Source organism: Dendropsophus ebraccatus, chromosome 5, assembly GCF_027789765.1.
Source record: "Dendropsophus ebraccatus isolate aDenEbr1 chromosome 5, aDenEbr1.pat, whole genome shotgun sequence".
Taxonomy (NCBI): Eukaryota; Metazoa; Chordata; class Amphibia; order Anura; family Hylidae; genus Dendropsophus; species Dendropsophus ebraccatus.
This window is the reverse complement of record NC_091458.1, coordinates 150749422-150764640: the sequence shown is the minus strand read 5'-3', so window position 1 is coordinate 150764640 and position 15219 is coordinate 150749422.

The following is a 15219-nucleotide window of genomic DNA, read 5'->3' as shown; positions in this document are numbered from 1 at the left end:
GTATTATGTATATGGAAGCTGCACAGCTGAAGGATTGCAATGGTTATTGTTTTTGTGTTTCACCAGAATCTGTAGACCAGTAGGATTTCTGCTTTCTTCTTTCCTATCATCTTCCTCCTTTCTTCTTCTGTTGCACTCTTTCCCCCATTCACAGTGCACCTTACACGCTGGGAGGAAGTGAGTCACACGGGAGATAGGAACAGAAAGTCAGTCTTAGTCAGTACCCCACATGGGAAGGACGCAAGACAGCACATCTCACACAACTATCTTACAAGTGACACTCCAAAGCACTATGCACTGTTAAAGCCTCTTAGGAGAGGACTAGCAAGAGACAACCTCAACCCACGCCAAAGAGAAGTCACATTGCAGGACTGTATCCATAACAGAGCAAAAGAGCTAGGAACTGATCCGGGTTGAGCAAAGTTGCAGTAGCCTATGAACTCCATCTCACAGCGCGAGTATAAGCAAGGGAACCCTCAACATTCTGCTCATCCCAGGTAACAAGGTCTGGGGCCTGTGTCACCCATTAGGAAGGTTCAGCCGAGTCTAGTGGGCATAAGGTGGTGTGAAGACTGAAGTCAAAGTCAATACACGGGCACAGGTGTTCTTCTTCTTCTTCTTCTTCTTACAAGTATTCTATCTCATCCTCCAACATCCCGGCAGAGCACAGTACTACATGGGTTGAGACTCTCGCAGCATCCTCCTCTCAGCTACTCTACTTCTTGTATCACCTAGCACAACTCATCCAACACGACTATATCCTACACCGCACTTCTACTACAGATCTGGTCATTCTACTGTCAAGTGTTTATTGGAAACTTTGTCAAGTGTGTCTCAGAGACTTTATCTAAAGAAACCTTATATTATTGAACCTGTATTACCTGCTGCATATTTACAAGTAGTAAACTGACTCAACTATATCCCAAAGACTCTGTGATTATTCGCCACCACCGACACAGCACACACCGCAACCTTGGGACATTCTCCCTTTTCTGTGGGTGGGGGGTCCTATCATTCGGGAGGGTCACAACACCACTCTGGCCATCCGTGACATAACCCCAAGGGACCCAGTAGCAACCCGGCAGGACACTGACCACAGGGGAGAAGGGTACAACCGGCCTTGTAAAATAAAAGCAGATGTGCCATCACACCTGTGTGCCCACCAGGCACTGGCGACAATGTGACAACATCCCAAGGTCTGGCTGTATCTCGGCCAACCACCTCCGGAGTGGTGTGACACTACAACACCTAGCAAGTGACCAGCTGCTCCTCCGATATAACATTACACCGGGGGTACACCACACCGTATAGTTATAAAGGAAGCATGTAGACGTAAATTAGGAGCAATGAATAAAGTGTAAGTGCCAGGATTAAATATCCAATGTATATCCCCTATGACAAGGCAATGATTTAGTATGGGTAAAAGTTTTAACCCCCAGCCATGTGGAATGCCCAGGGTCCTGTTCATATGAATATAAAGCTAAATGCCAAGTATACATAGATGTTCGGTGGTCAATGGATCCTCCTCCTTCTCCTCCTCCTCCTCCTCTCCAACGCAAGTTTTGTGTAACGCTTGATCACGGGGATATGAGATATTAGCATAGCATGCATTTATTCTATTTGGCGGTGGATAATAGAAGCTCTAGGGTAGACCACACCTTGCTTAAAGGATTTGTCATCAGAGAATGACCTATTGTTTGAATCAAGTTTTATGTTAAGTTCTAAATAAATGTTGGTGATTTTGTTAATCAGTAAAAAAAATTATACATATACTTTAAATGTAATGTCTATGGCAAACTTTAAAGTGAATGTAATTTTTTTTTTTTAAAGTACCATATTGGCACTGGGATCCCATGGCATGGTCTTTTTTTTTTTTTTTTTTAACACCACCTGGTTCCTTTTCCCTGCACTGTATTTTTCTGGTGTACCGTCCTGGCTCTATGCACTGGAGGCGCGCCTGGCACCCCAGTGTGATGATATCCCTTCTCCTCTGTGACATGGTCCTGCTTGATTGTAATAGAGCTGCATTACCGAGTGGAGGGGATATCGTCACACTGAGGGAGCTGGGCCCACCTCCACTGCATACAGCCGGGCCGGTGCACAAGAAAAAAACGTTGTTGAGCACGGAACTGGGCAGCATTTTGAAAAAAGGACCACCGCCAGTGCTAATAAGGTACTGAAATTTCTTTTACATAGTCCTTATGGTACTAACAGCAGGGATATGCATATATGCGTGCTGGCAGTTTCCCATTACCGATCACATGATCAGTGTGTATGTACTGTCTACTCTGGACTGTTTGCTCTTCTAAAAAAAATAATTCTAATGCCTGGGCTGACAGTGTCTTAGCTGCGTCTGTGACACTGTCAGCGCCCCCCTGCCCGCCCACCTCTCCAGCAGATGCAGTACCTTCAGGCCTCCTCCAGCTAGGGGAGCTGGGTGGGCAGAGGCCACGTGGGTCGGAGGCTGACAGTGTCACCATGCCCGGACTGGCAATCTGGCACATTGGGCCCGGGCTGCATAAAAAATGTTTTTCTTATTAAAAACTAACAACGATGTGAGGGCCGCTGCCAGACACTAACTATTACTGTCTTTGCCAGAAGACGGCCCGACTGAAGGTAATAGTGTGGTGTCCCACCCCTGGTGTCCCTAGTCTGGACACCTGTTTCAATAGTCTTGAAATCTTGTACTCTAAAGTAAAATGATGATGAAGTTGTGTATGAGCTTCACCACAAGATGTCACTTTGTATTTTGTATATATTGCACAGCTGTAGTGGTTACTGTCTTGTTATGTGATTCTGTGAGCCAATGAGAGATGTTCTTTTCCTTCTGCCTTTCTTTATCCTCTTTTCTTTTCACTTTTCTTCTCCACCACTCACAGGGACTTTTACATACCCTGAGGAAAGTAGTCACATGGGGAGAGGAAGTGTAGCGTCACTTAGTTTAGTTAGCTCCAATCTGATTCTCCGAGGAGTAGGACACACACAGACCAGGCATCCCGGTTGAACTTAGCCGGGGCCTGGCTCTGCAAGGTTCCCTGTCCGGGACAGACCAGCTGGGGTTGTGGCAGTGGACAGACACACGTGTATGGCGAACACAGAGACTTTCTTTCAACAAGCTATACCTACAAACACTATGCAGTGCTAAGCATCTAAACAGGACAAGTCAGAGATCACACCAAGAACCTCTCTTAAAAGAGTAGGGCGGTATCCTAGACAGAGGAACTGACCCAGATAGAGCAAAGCAACCGTATAAAAGTCTACGTACTCTATCTTGCAGCGCAGGTGACACAGGATAAATTCGGACATTTAGCTACAATCTGGTAACCAAGACTGGGGCTTGTGTCACCCTCGTAGGACAGGTAACCCGAAACTGCAGGGCAGAAGGTGGTTATAGCGACATTCAGGTCCAAAAATGGACACAAGTATTCACTTCTCAAGTATTCTTCAAGTATTTCTCCTTACAAGTTTCGGCAGAGCACATTACTACCCTGGGTTGGGTCTTGCCCGACAAACTCCTCTGCACTGTTCGGAATTCTTCTACTCTACTCAACTCTCAACTGAACCAGTACTGCTACTCTACCTCAGCACTTTAGCAATTTTCAGCACAGATTCAGTGAACTGAAGTCTGTATCTCAAATGTCACCTGTTGCACCACTACCCTGTATTGTAAGAGACTTTCAGTAAAGGTCACTTCATTTAATCTACTGGGACTCATTGACAATTGCACCAGCACCTATACACGCAGGCTACACTATCCTTGGGGCATTTTCCCCTTTCTGTGGGTGGTGGTGGTACAGACATTCCGGGTGGGTCATCTTCCCACTCTGAACCACCATGATAAGAGCCCAAGGGACCCATCACAACTCGGCAGGTCACCGACCATTGGGGTCAATAAAGCCAGCCACTAAACAAAGCAGGTATACCATCACACCTGTGTGCTGAGTTAGCACCGGCGTCACGACTATACCACCACTGGCTGAGCTATATTCCAACCACCAACATAACATCATCCCGGCGGTTAAGCACTGAAAAGGTGTGACACACGGTCACCACAATAGAGATGCATATGCTGGGTGCAGGGATTGTAGGGCAGAGTGGACATGACATGCAATATAGGGGAGGCACTGTATACAGACTTGTTTAAATCTCCGCAAGATTTTACTGATACAGCCGGACTTTCTGCTCTTCCAGCATCATATTGATACATAATGCCGGGAGGGCTGTGAGTCCACTGCGCAGCTACACGCTCTGTAGGGTCCGTAGATCCCGTAACATGAGAATAAAGTCTTAGCCTATTGACCATGTATAAATTAACCCTTGGATTATTGGATTTTGTGGGCTGGTGGAATTCGTTTGCCAGGGCTGCTTTTTGGTCCCTGCTATGGCACTTAATGATGTTGTAGTTTGTGCACTATATGACACGACAGCAGGGCCTAACTGCCCAACTGGCAAGTCAGGCAAATGCCAGATGAGCCGATGTGCTAAGTGGGCCAGTCCATGAACAGATTGATGCCCGGTTTTCCCAAGCACTGCATCCTACTTACAACATAGTAAGACATCCGCCAGATTGGAGTCCTGTATCCGTCTTGTTGATGGACAGGAATCTTAGGTGCAGGGGTCCTGCCACCTCCTGCTTGCCTATTACAAGGTTCATCAGTCAACAACAACAAAAGCAGATGAGACTAGCAATGGGTGTGTGTCCTGCTGAATGATATGTGTAGTGAAAGTGCAAGATGTATTGTCAATAGTATATGTCAATTGTATTTACAATTTTTTTACAATTTCTAGAATTCCAGCCCTTTCTTCCGGGTGCCTTGCTTAGTCTGGCCTCTCTCCATTGACCTGTCTGGCGCGGGTGACCCCGCCAGGAGTATTTACTCCTACCAGCTTAGCTCATTGGATCACCAAAGCACGCAAGCTCCCTCACCACGTCAAGGTGAAGGCACCATGGGGGAGCCCCTCCACCCTAGCCTGATTACCCATCCCAACCCTTAATTTACCTGTCCTTTGTTAACAAAGACCCTCCAGGCACCCTTCCCAGCCCAGGCCTGCCCCAGCCCCTAAGGCGGACCCTCCCAGCGCCCTTCCTAGCCCAGGCGTGCCTCAGTCTTCTTCTTTTGCTTAATCCTCTTCTACTTCTCCTCTTCTTCTTCTTCTCCTCTTCTTTCCAGCCCAGGCCCGCAGCAGCCTCCTAACACGGACCCTCCTGGCGCCCTTCCCAGTCAACGCCCGCCTAAGCCTCCTAACACAGACCCTCCCAGTGCCCTTCCCAGCCCAGGCCTGCCCCAGCCCCCTAAAGTGGACCCTCCTTGCGCCCTTCCCAGCCCCCCAACGCGGACCCTCTCAGCGCCCTTCCCAACCTAGGCCCACCCCAGTCTTCTTCCTCTTCTTCTACTTCTCCTCTTCTTCTCCTCTTCTTCCCAGCCCAGGCCTGCCCCAGCCCCCTAAAGGGGACCCTCCCGGAACCCTTTCCAGCCTAGGCCCGCCCCAGTCTTCTTCTTCCTCCGCTTTTTTTACTTCTCCTCTTCTTCCCAGTCCCTAACAATAACCCTTATGGCGCCCTCCCCAGCCCAGGCCTGCCCCAGTCCCCTAATGTGGACCCTCCTGGCGCCCTGCCCACCCCAGCCCCTAATGTGGACCCCTGACGCCCATAGCAACCAATCACAGCTCAGCTTTCATTTTACCAGAGCTTATGAAAACTTTAAAGCTAAGCGGTGATTGGTTGCTATGGGCAACGGAGAACATTGGTAGTGTAAGACTGCTTGATAAATCTACCCCTATACGTTGTAATATTCAGTCTGTATAGAGCAGCACAATCTGTCATTCTGGAGGCTGCAGACAACCTCATATTACTCTATGGGCCAGATTACAGAGCTATGTATGATGTGAATGGCAGCAGCCTGTAACCTGTTGTGTTACATGGCTGTGTCTTGGAGACAGTGGCGTAGCTACCATGAAGGCAGGGCACGCAGCCGCGGGGAGGCCCGGGTCACAGGGGGCAAAGCATGGCCTGCCTTCATGATGCTACCACATGCATCTGAGGACACCGCCACCCCCCACCGTTAGCGGTGTATAAGAGCATCACCGGCGCTGTCCCCTTTCCAGGCTTCCCGGAGCCAGCACCCGGCTTCGTCCAACCCACCTCTGCCAACCGCCCCCTCCGCGTCCCGCCAATCAGAGTGCCCCTCCCCGGTGTAGCGTGTCGGCGCGGCCCCAGCGCCGCCACAGATCCTGGTTCCTGCCATCCCTCTGCGCCCCCCCCCCCCCCAACAAGGGAGCAGTTTCCTGGAGCCCCCCAGATGGTGTTTCAGGGCCGCCCGTGACCCCCGTTCTCCCCCTCCTTCTGGACGAGAGCTCAGACCAGACAGCACAGGACCAGAAGAGGAGGCCAGAGCAGGAACCAGGTCAGGTAAGATTCCCCACAGAAAACTATAACCCCCACCATGTCCTGCTAATAGTTCATGGTGGGAGTTGTAGTTTTCTAACCTGTTGCTGTCACTGTTGCAGAACTACAATCCCCATCAAGCCCTATTGGCAGAACATAATGGAAGTTGTAGTTCTGCAATGGATTAGAGGATGACTCAGTATCGAGGGGGGAGCATGGCACAGTTATATACAGGACTACATCTCCCCGCATGGTGTGTGGTAATATACAGGACTACATCTCCCAGCATTGTGTGTGGTAATATGCAGGACTACATCTCCCAGCATGGTGTGTGGTAATATACAGGACTACATCTCCCAGCATGCTGTGTGGTAATATACAGGACTACATCTCCCAGCATTGTGTGTGGTAATATGCAGGGCTACATCTCCCAGCATGGTGTGTGGTAGTATACAGGACTACATCTCCCAGCATGGTGTGTGGTAGTATACAGGACTACATCTCCCAGCATTGTGTGTGTGGTAATATACAGGACTACATCTCCCAGCATTGTGTGTGGTAATATGCAGGACTACATCTCCCAGCATTGTGTGTGTGGTAATATACAGGACTACATCTCCCAGCATTGTGTGTGTGGTAATATGCAGGACTACATCTCCCAGCATTGTGTGTGTGGTAATATGCAGGACTACATCTCCCAGCATTGTGTGTGGTAATATGCAGGACTACATCTCCCAGCATTGTGTGTGGTAATATGCAGGACTACATCTCCCAGCATTGTGTGTGTGGTAATATAAAGGACTACATCTTACAGCATTGTGTGTGGTAATATGCAGGACTACATCTCCCAGCATTGTGTGTCGTAATATGTAGGACTACATCTCCCAGCATGGTGTGTGGTAATATACAGGACTACATCTCCCAGCATGGTGTGGGGTAATATGCAGGACTACATCTCCCAGCATGGTGTGTGGGGTAATACACAGGACTACATCTCCCAGCATGGTGTGGGGTAATATGCAGGACTACATCTCCCAGCATGGTGTGTGGGGTAATATACAGGACTACATCTCCCAGCATGGTGTGTGGGGTAATATACAGGACTACATCTCCCAGCATTGTGTGTGGTAGTATACAGGACTACATCTACCAGCATGGTGTGGGGTAATATACAGGACTACATCCCCAGCATGGTGTGTGTGGTAGTATACAGGACTACATCTCCCAGCATTGTGTGTGGGGTAATATACAGGACTACATCTCCCAGCATTGTGTGTGGGGTAATATACAGGACTACATCTCCCAGCATGGTGTGTGGTAATATGCAGGACTACATCTCCCAGCATGGTGTGTAGGGTAATATACAGGACTACATCTCCCAGCATGGTGTGTAGGGTAATATACAGGACTACATCTCCCAGCATAGTGTGTGTTTTGTAATATGCAGGACTACATCTCTCAGCATAGTGTGTGTGGTAATATGCAGGACTACATCTCTCAGCATGGTGTGTGTGTGTGGTAATATGCAGGACTACATCTCTCAGCATGGTGTGTGTGTGTGGTAATATGCAGGACTACATCTCTCAGCATGGTGTGTGTGTGCAGGTCTACATCACTTAATAGGAGTTGTAGTTCACACACTTAAGATGATGACACAGTACATGAGGGGGAGATGGTAGCACAATACACAAGGGATAGCCAGCACCACAGTGTCTCACAACTCCGGAGCGTGCTCCGCCTTCATGGCGGCTCACAACACGTCGCATGGCAGAGTTTACAGCTCCAGCGATTGTGGCAGTTGGTCGCCAGCCGCTCCAGCCATTTCAAATCATAACACTGCATGATTGGACAATGACTTTTTTTTACTGAACTAGCTTTATTAACAACCAGTTATCTTTAACATACATACAATGTACTGTGCAGCAGCTCCAGCTAAGAAGATGCACACAATAAATTACCGTATTACACATCTCATAGATAGACCAACAATATAACACAGGTGTTGCTACATTATACAAGTTATATATAGTTACCAAGATTTACATTTTTTTTCACTTTGACAATGAGGGGCGTGATTTATTGTGTGCGAGAGAGTGTCACCATGAGGGGTCCCCCCTCTTTTCTATAACCTGCCAGGTAAGCAGAAGCCTAGTTACATCAGGGTAAGGGGGTCTCTGTATTTTGGCCCTGTATAGAAGCATATATATTTCCCAGTGATAAGCTACCACATTTTGCAATAGATTTATCGGGTCCATGGAGTTTTTTTCACAATGCCGCAGGTGCTGTGGTTATATGATATATTATGGGTGTTTATTTAGTATTTTTAAGCCTATGGACTGATGAGCCGTCCACAGTATAGTCCCATCAGTGTCTGATTGGTAGAGAAGACAATAGAATGTATCCATGTTTTCCAGGACTCTCTAGGGCTGCATCCAGCTTCATCAATGACCAGTATTCAAATGCCAAGAGATCTCACTTGAGCATGCTCCAGTCACGCTCCTCTTTAGTCGCTGCCTCTGTGGTGTCCTACCACAGCTGTTACAGTTCTATTCACCCCTCGCAAAAGTCTGTACTTATTGCACTATTGTGGTGATGAAAGCAGTACTAAGTTTCGCCACAAGATGTTGCTGTATTATGTATTTGTGTATTTGGAAGCTGCACAGCTGAAGGATGTAAAGGGTTATTGTTTCTTCATGTGTCACCTGAATCTGTAAACCAGTAGGAGTCTTGTTTTCTTTTGTCCTATCACCTCTCTCCTTATTTCTTCTGTTGCACTCTTCACCCACTCACAGTGCACCTTACATGCTGGGGGGAAGTAAGTCACATGGGTGGAGGAGGAGCAAGGTCTTTCGTATTAAGCATTGTGGAAGAAAGACACACGCTAGATAGCTCTCCACAGTGGTCCTATCTGGGCTCTGGCCCTCTGCCAGGTCCCCGTACCTCGAGTCAGTCTTAGCTAGAACCTCATATGGGAAGGACGCAAGACAGTACACCTCTAACAACTTTCCTATAAGTAACGCTACACAGCACTATGCACAGTTAAACCCCTCTTAGGAGAGAACAAGCCAGAGACAACCTCAACCCATGCCAAGGACAAGGAGACGTAACAGAGCAGGGCAATATCCACGAAAGCCAAAGAGCTAGGAACTGATCTAGATAGAGCAAAGTTGCAGTAAGCCTATGAACTCTATCTCACAGTGCGGATGTCAGCAGGGAACCCTCAGCATTCCGCTCATCCCAGGTAACAAGGTCTGGGGCCTGTGTCACCCTCTTGGAAGGTTCAGCCGAGTTTAGTGGGCATAAGGTGGTGTGAAGACTAATCAAAGGTCAATACACGAGCACAGGTCTTCTTCTTTCTTCTTCTTTCTTCTTCCATTCCGGCAGAGCACAGTACTACATGGGTTGGGACTCTCACGGCGTCCTCCTCTCTGCTTCTTAGTACTACTCAGTCAACACGACTATATCCTACATTTGCACTTCCACTACAGATCAGGTTGCTGTATTGTCAAGTATGTATTCGGAACTATTGTCAAGTGTGTGATCCAGTGCTTTATCCAGAGAGATTTTTCCGCTATCCACGACACAGTACACACCGCAACCTTGGGACACTTCCCCTTTCTGTGGGTGGCGGTTCCTATAATCTGGGAGGGTCACTATATTACCCTTGCCATCCGTGAACACTCTAACCCAAGGGACCCAGTAGCAACCCGGCTGGACACTGACCACAGGGAAAAAGGGTACAACCGGCCTTCAAAAATAAAAGCAGGCATGCCATCACACCTGTGTGCCTACCAGGCACTGGCGTCACAAGATAACATTTCAAGGTCCGGCTGTATCTTGGCCAACCACCTCCGGCGTGGAGTCACACCTTACCACCTAGCAAGTGACCGGCCGATCCTCCGATACAACACCACACCAGGGGCTCACCACACCTCTACACAGGGACAAACTGCTTCCAGCCTCATTTACTTTGTAGCCTGGACGGAGCTGATAAAGCACAACACGGAAGGGTGCTCACTTATTTGAAATGCTGCGCGCCCCCCTAGTGTGACTATATCCCCTCCCCTCTGTGACGTGGCTCCATTGATTCTAATTGAGCCGTGTCACAGAGGGGAGGGGATATCATCACACTGGGGGAGGGGAAACATCAGTGGTGGGACACAACACCGTGTATTACATTTAGCAATACAGTACATATAGGGATACAAACACTGGCACCTAGTGGGGAAACTCAATATCCTTCATCCACCACTTAACCTGAGAGAGAAAAAGACTTTTTTGACAGGTGCACAGGAGAGAGAAAAAAACCTGTGGTGGGACACCACACAGTGTAGTACATTTTGCTGCCGCGCCTGTAACAATAATATACAGCTGCCTCTTACTGCGTTCCTCTTACTGCGCTCCTGCCCGAGGCTCAGCCAACTGTGCACTGTCCCGCCCCAGCCTCTGATTGGTTGGTTGAGCGGGCCGTCAGCAAGCAGGCACCAAGAGACTTGAGCAGGAGTGTGCCAGGGGTCAGAGCCGTTTTAATACATTGGTGGGCCCAGTGCACAGCCCTCAAGAGTGGGCCCCCCCTTCCCTTTCGGCACATTGTATAATGTACTGAATTTGCCCCCACACTGTATCAAGAGCCCCAATACATACAGTAGTTACCTTATAACACTATTTCCACCATTCAGTGATTACATATTACATAAAAACTGCACTAAACAAAACAGAAAGATATCACCAATGATACCATTACATAATACCGCCACATCATGACCCCTAACACTACAATCCTATAACAGAGTGCAGTTACATCCAGTGACTCACCGGGGGCGTCTTCTCCGATCAGAGTCTGTCACCTTTTCTTTTTCTCTCCATCCAGCCTGGGCCACCTTGAAGTCTTCTCCTGGCTGTGAATCTTCTCTCCAGAATCTGCCAGACAAATATTTTAGGCTCCAACACATCCAGTAGTTAGGTCCCTTGTACCCCTATACAGTAGTTACACCCCTCTGTACTCCTACATAGTTACACCCCTCTGTGCCTCCATAGTTTTAAGGTGTCCCTGTAGTATATAGACCCTCATGTGCTCCTCCAGTTATATACAGCCCTCCTGTGCGCTCCCCCATTAGTATATAGCCCCCCTGTGCACTCTCCCCAGTAGTATATAGCCCCCCCTGTGCTCTGCCACAATAGTGTATAGCCCCCCTGTGCTCTCCCCCAATAGTATATAGCCCCCCTGTGCTCTCCTATAGTATATAGACCCCTATGCTCTCCCACAATAGTATACAGCCCCCCTGTGCTCTCCCCCAATAGTATATAGCCCCCCTGTGCTCTCCCACAATAGTATATAGCCCCCCTGTGCTCTCCCCCAATAGTATATAGCCCCCCTGTGCTCTCCCACAATAGTATATAGCCCCCCTGTGCTCTCCCCCAATAGTATATAGTCCCCCTGTGCTCTCCAATAGTATATAGACCCCTATGCTCTCCCACAATAGTATATAGCCCCCCTGTGCTCTCCCCCAATAGTATATAGCCCCCCTGTGCTCCCCCCAATAGTATATAGCCCCCTGTGCTCTCCCCAATAGTATATAGCCCCCCTGTGCTCTCCATAATATATAGCCCCCCTGTGCTCTCCCCCATAGTATATAGACCCCTGTGCTCCTCAATATGATATAGCTCCCTGTGCTCACCAATAGTATATACCTCCCCTGTGCTCCCCAATAGTATATAGTCCCCTGTGCTCCCCAATAGTATATAGCTCCCCAGTGCTCCCCCATAGTATATATTCCCCTGTGCTCCCCCATAGTATATAGCCCCTCTGTGCTCCCCAGTAGTATATAGCCCCCTGTGCTCCCCAGTAGTATATAGCCCCCTGTGCTCCCCAGTAGTATATAGCTCCCCTGTGCTCCCCAGTAGTATATAGCTCCCCTGTGCTCCCCAGTAGTATATAGCTCCCCTGTGCTCCCCCATAGTATATAGCTCCCCTGTGCTCCCCCATAGTATATAGCCCCCTGTGCTCCCCCATAGTATATAGCCCCCCTGTGCTCCCCCATAGTATATAGCCCCCTGTGCTCCCCCATAGTATATAGATTCCCTGTGCTCCCCATAGTATATAGACCCCTGTGCTCTCCCATAGTATATAGGTCCCCTGTGCTCCCCCATAGTATATAGCTCCCCTGTGCTCCCCCATAGTATATAGCCCCCTGTGCTCCCCCATAGTATATAGCCCCCTGTGCTCCCTATAGTATATAGACCCCCTGTGCTCCCCCATAGTATATAGCCCCCTGTGCTCCCCCATAGTATATAGCCCCCTGTGCTCCCCCATAGTATATAGCTCCCCTGTGCTCCCCCATAGTATATAGTCCCCTGTGCTCTCCCATAGTATATAGGTCCCCTGTGCTCCCCCATAGTATATAGCTCCCCTGTGCTCCCCCATAGTATATAGCCCCCTGTGCTCCCCCATAGTATATAGCCCCCTGTGCTCCCCATAGTATATAGACCCCCTGTGCTCCCCCATAGTATATAGCCCCCTGTGCTCCCCCATAGTATATAGCCCCCTGTGCTCCCCCATAGTATATAGCTCCCCTGTGCTCCCCCATAGTATATAGCCCCCTAAGCTCCCCCATTGTATAAAGCTCCCTGTGCTCCCCAGTAGTATATAGCCCCCTGTGCTCCCCAGTAGTATATAGCTCCCTGTGCTCCCCCACAGTATATAGCTCCCCTGTGCTCCCCCATAGTATATAGCCCCCTGTGCTCCCCCATAGTATATAGCCCCCTGTCCTCCCCTATAGTATATAGCCCCCTGTGCTCCCCCATAGTATATAGCCCCCTGTCCTCCCCCATAGTATATAGTCCCCTGTGCCCCCCCCCCATAGTATATAGCTCCCCCTCCCATATAACATTGAAAAAAACAAACACTGTTACTCACCTGGATCCACGCGTTCCTCTTCTCTTCCCTCCTGTGGCCGCACTTCCTGTGGTCACAAGAGGCTGCACTCGCCTTACCCTCGCGCCGACGCTCCAGTGACGTCGGGCGCTAGAGGGGGAGCGCGGCCTTTTGTGACTGCAGGAAGTGCGGCCACAAGAGTGACTGACAGGGAGGGAGCCAATGGCTCTCTCTCTGTCAGTGTCGCTGCTGCTGCAGCGCTGAAGAGCCGCAGCAGCAGCGGGCGGGGGCAGCGGTGATCGCCGGGGGGGCCCTGCAGGGGGCGCCATGGAGGGGTAAGTAGATTACCCATCCATGGCGCTCCCCCCTGACAGGCTGGTGGCCGGAGCCCTGTGCGACCGCATTGGTCGCACATAGCAACGGCCGGCCTGCTCGGGGGGGCCCCTTTAACCAGTGGGCCCGGTGCACGTGCACCATGTGCCCTCTGGTTAAAGCGGCCCTGCCAGGGGTAAGCATTGGCTGTTTATTATTTGTACTGGCACAGCAGCTAAATAGTTAAACTTATCAGTTTCTACATTCTTTCAGCAGAATGAAAATCAGCTGTGAAAATGGAGGGCCACTAGACCATAGTGGTACTGGTGAAACTTTCAGAGTGAAATCCGCTGCAAACTCACTACATTTGAGCTCACCCTAAAGGGGTTTTTCGGTTTAAATTAACTTGTCCTCTATATACAGTATAGTATAGTATGAGATTCCAACCTCCGTGCCCTCCGGGGATCTCTAGATCAGTGCCCTGACTCTTTTGTTATAAATGGAGCTGCAGGTCGGCTTGTGACTTGTAGCTCCATTCATTCTCTGTGTAGCAGCCGGAGAAAGCCAAGCTCGGCGCTCGATTCTTTCCGGTGGCTCCATAGAGCCAATGAATAGAGCTGCAGGCCTCACACCAACCCGCAGCTCCATTCATAACAAAGGAACCGAGGCACAGATCTAGAGATCCTGTGGATAGGGGTTAAATCTGAAAACCCCTTAAAGATGCCTTCACACACCGGATCCGGTGTTAGAGCATCCCTATGAGAATACATACTCGCAGCAGAATTGACATCCTGCTGTGTGCATGTAAGTTAACCCCCCCGGCCGCCAGAGCATACATCACCTCCTCCCTGCTCCGGCTTGCTTCGGGGGTTCCCAGTGTCTACTCTTCCCGCCCCGCCAATAAGTGGGCTGCCCCGCCGCAGCCACTGATTGGCTGAGCGGGACGTCCTGTCGAGAACCCCCGGAAGCAAGCCAGAGTGGGAAGGAGGTGATCTATGTGTGGTGTCCCACCACGGGTGTTGCTTATTGTTGCACCCTTCGCAAAAGTCTGTACTCCAAGTAAACTGTGGTAATGAAGCAGTACCTAAGTTTTACCACAAGCTGCCACTGTTGTATGTAACTGTACTTATGTTTTGCACAGCTGCAGGTAACCAAAGGGTTATTGTTTATTGTAATCTGTACACCAATGAGCACCTTCTTTTCTTCTCTATCTATGCCTGAGCTCCTATCTTCTATGCTTTTCCTTTCCACCACTCACAGGGGATATTACACCACCTGTAGGAGGTTGTCACATGGGAAGAGGAAGCATACACTCACTTTAGTCAGTGGTTTTTGGTTTGGTTGTTGAGTAGAGAGGATGCAGAACAAATTGGTCCCTGTCGTGGTCCCGCTGGGGCCTGACTTTGCCAGGTCCCCACTCCAGAGCTACACCCAGTAGTCTTAGTCTGGTTGTTGAGCAGAGCAGACGCACATGAGAGACTTAGACACCTTCTTCTTGAAAGCAGCACTTCCACACACTATGCAGTGTTAAGCTACTCAAGGGAGAGGACAAGTTAGAGAAACCCAAACCCACGCCGAGAACAAGTCTAAAGGTGCAGGACAGTATTCCAGCAGATAACAAGAGGAACTGATCTGGATAGAGCGAAGT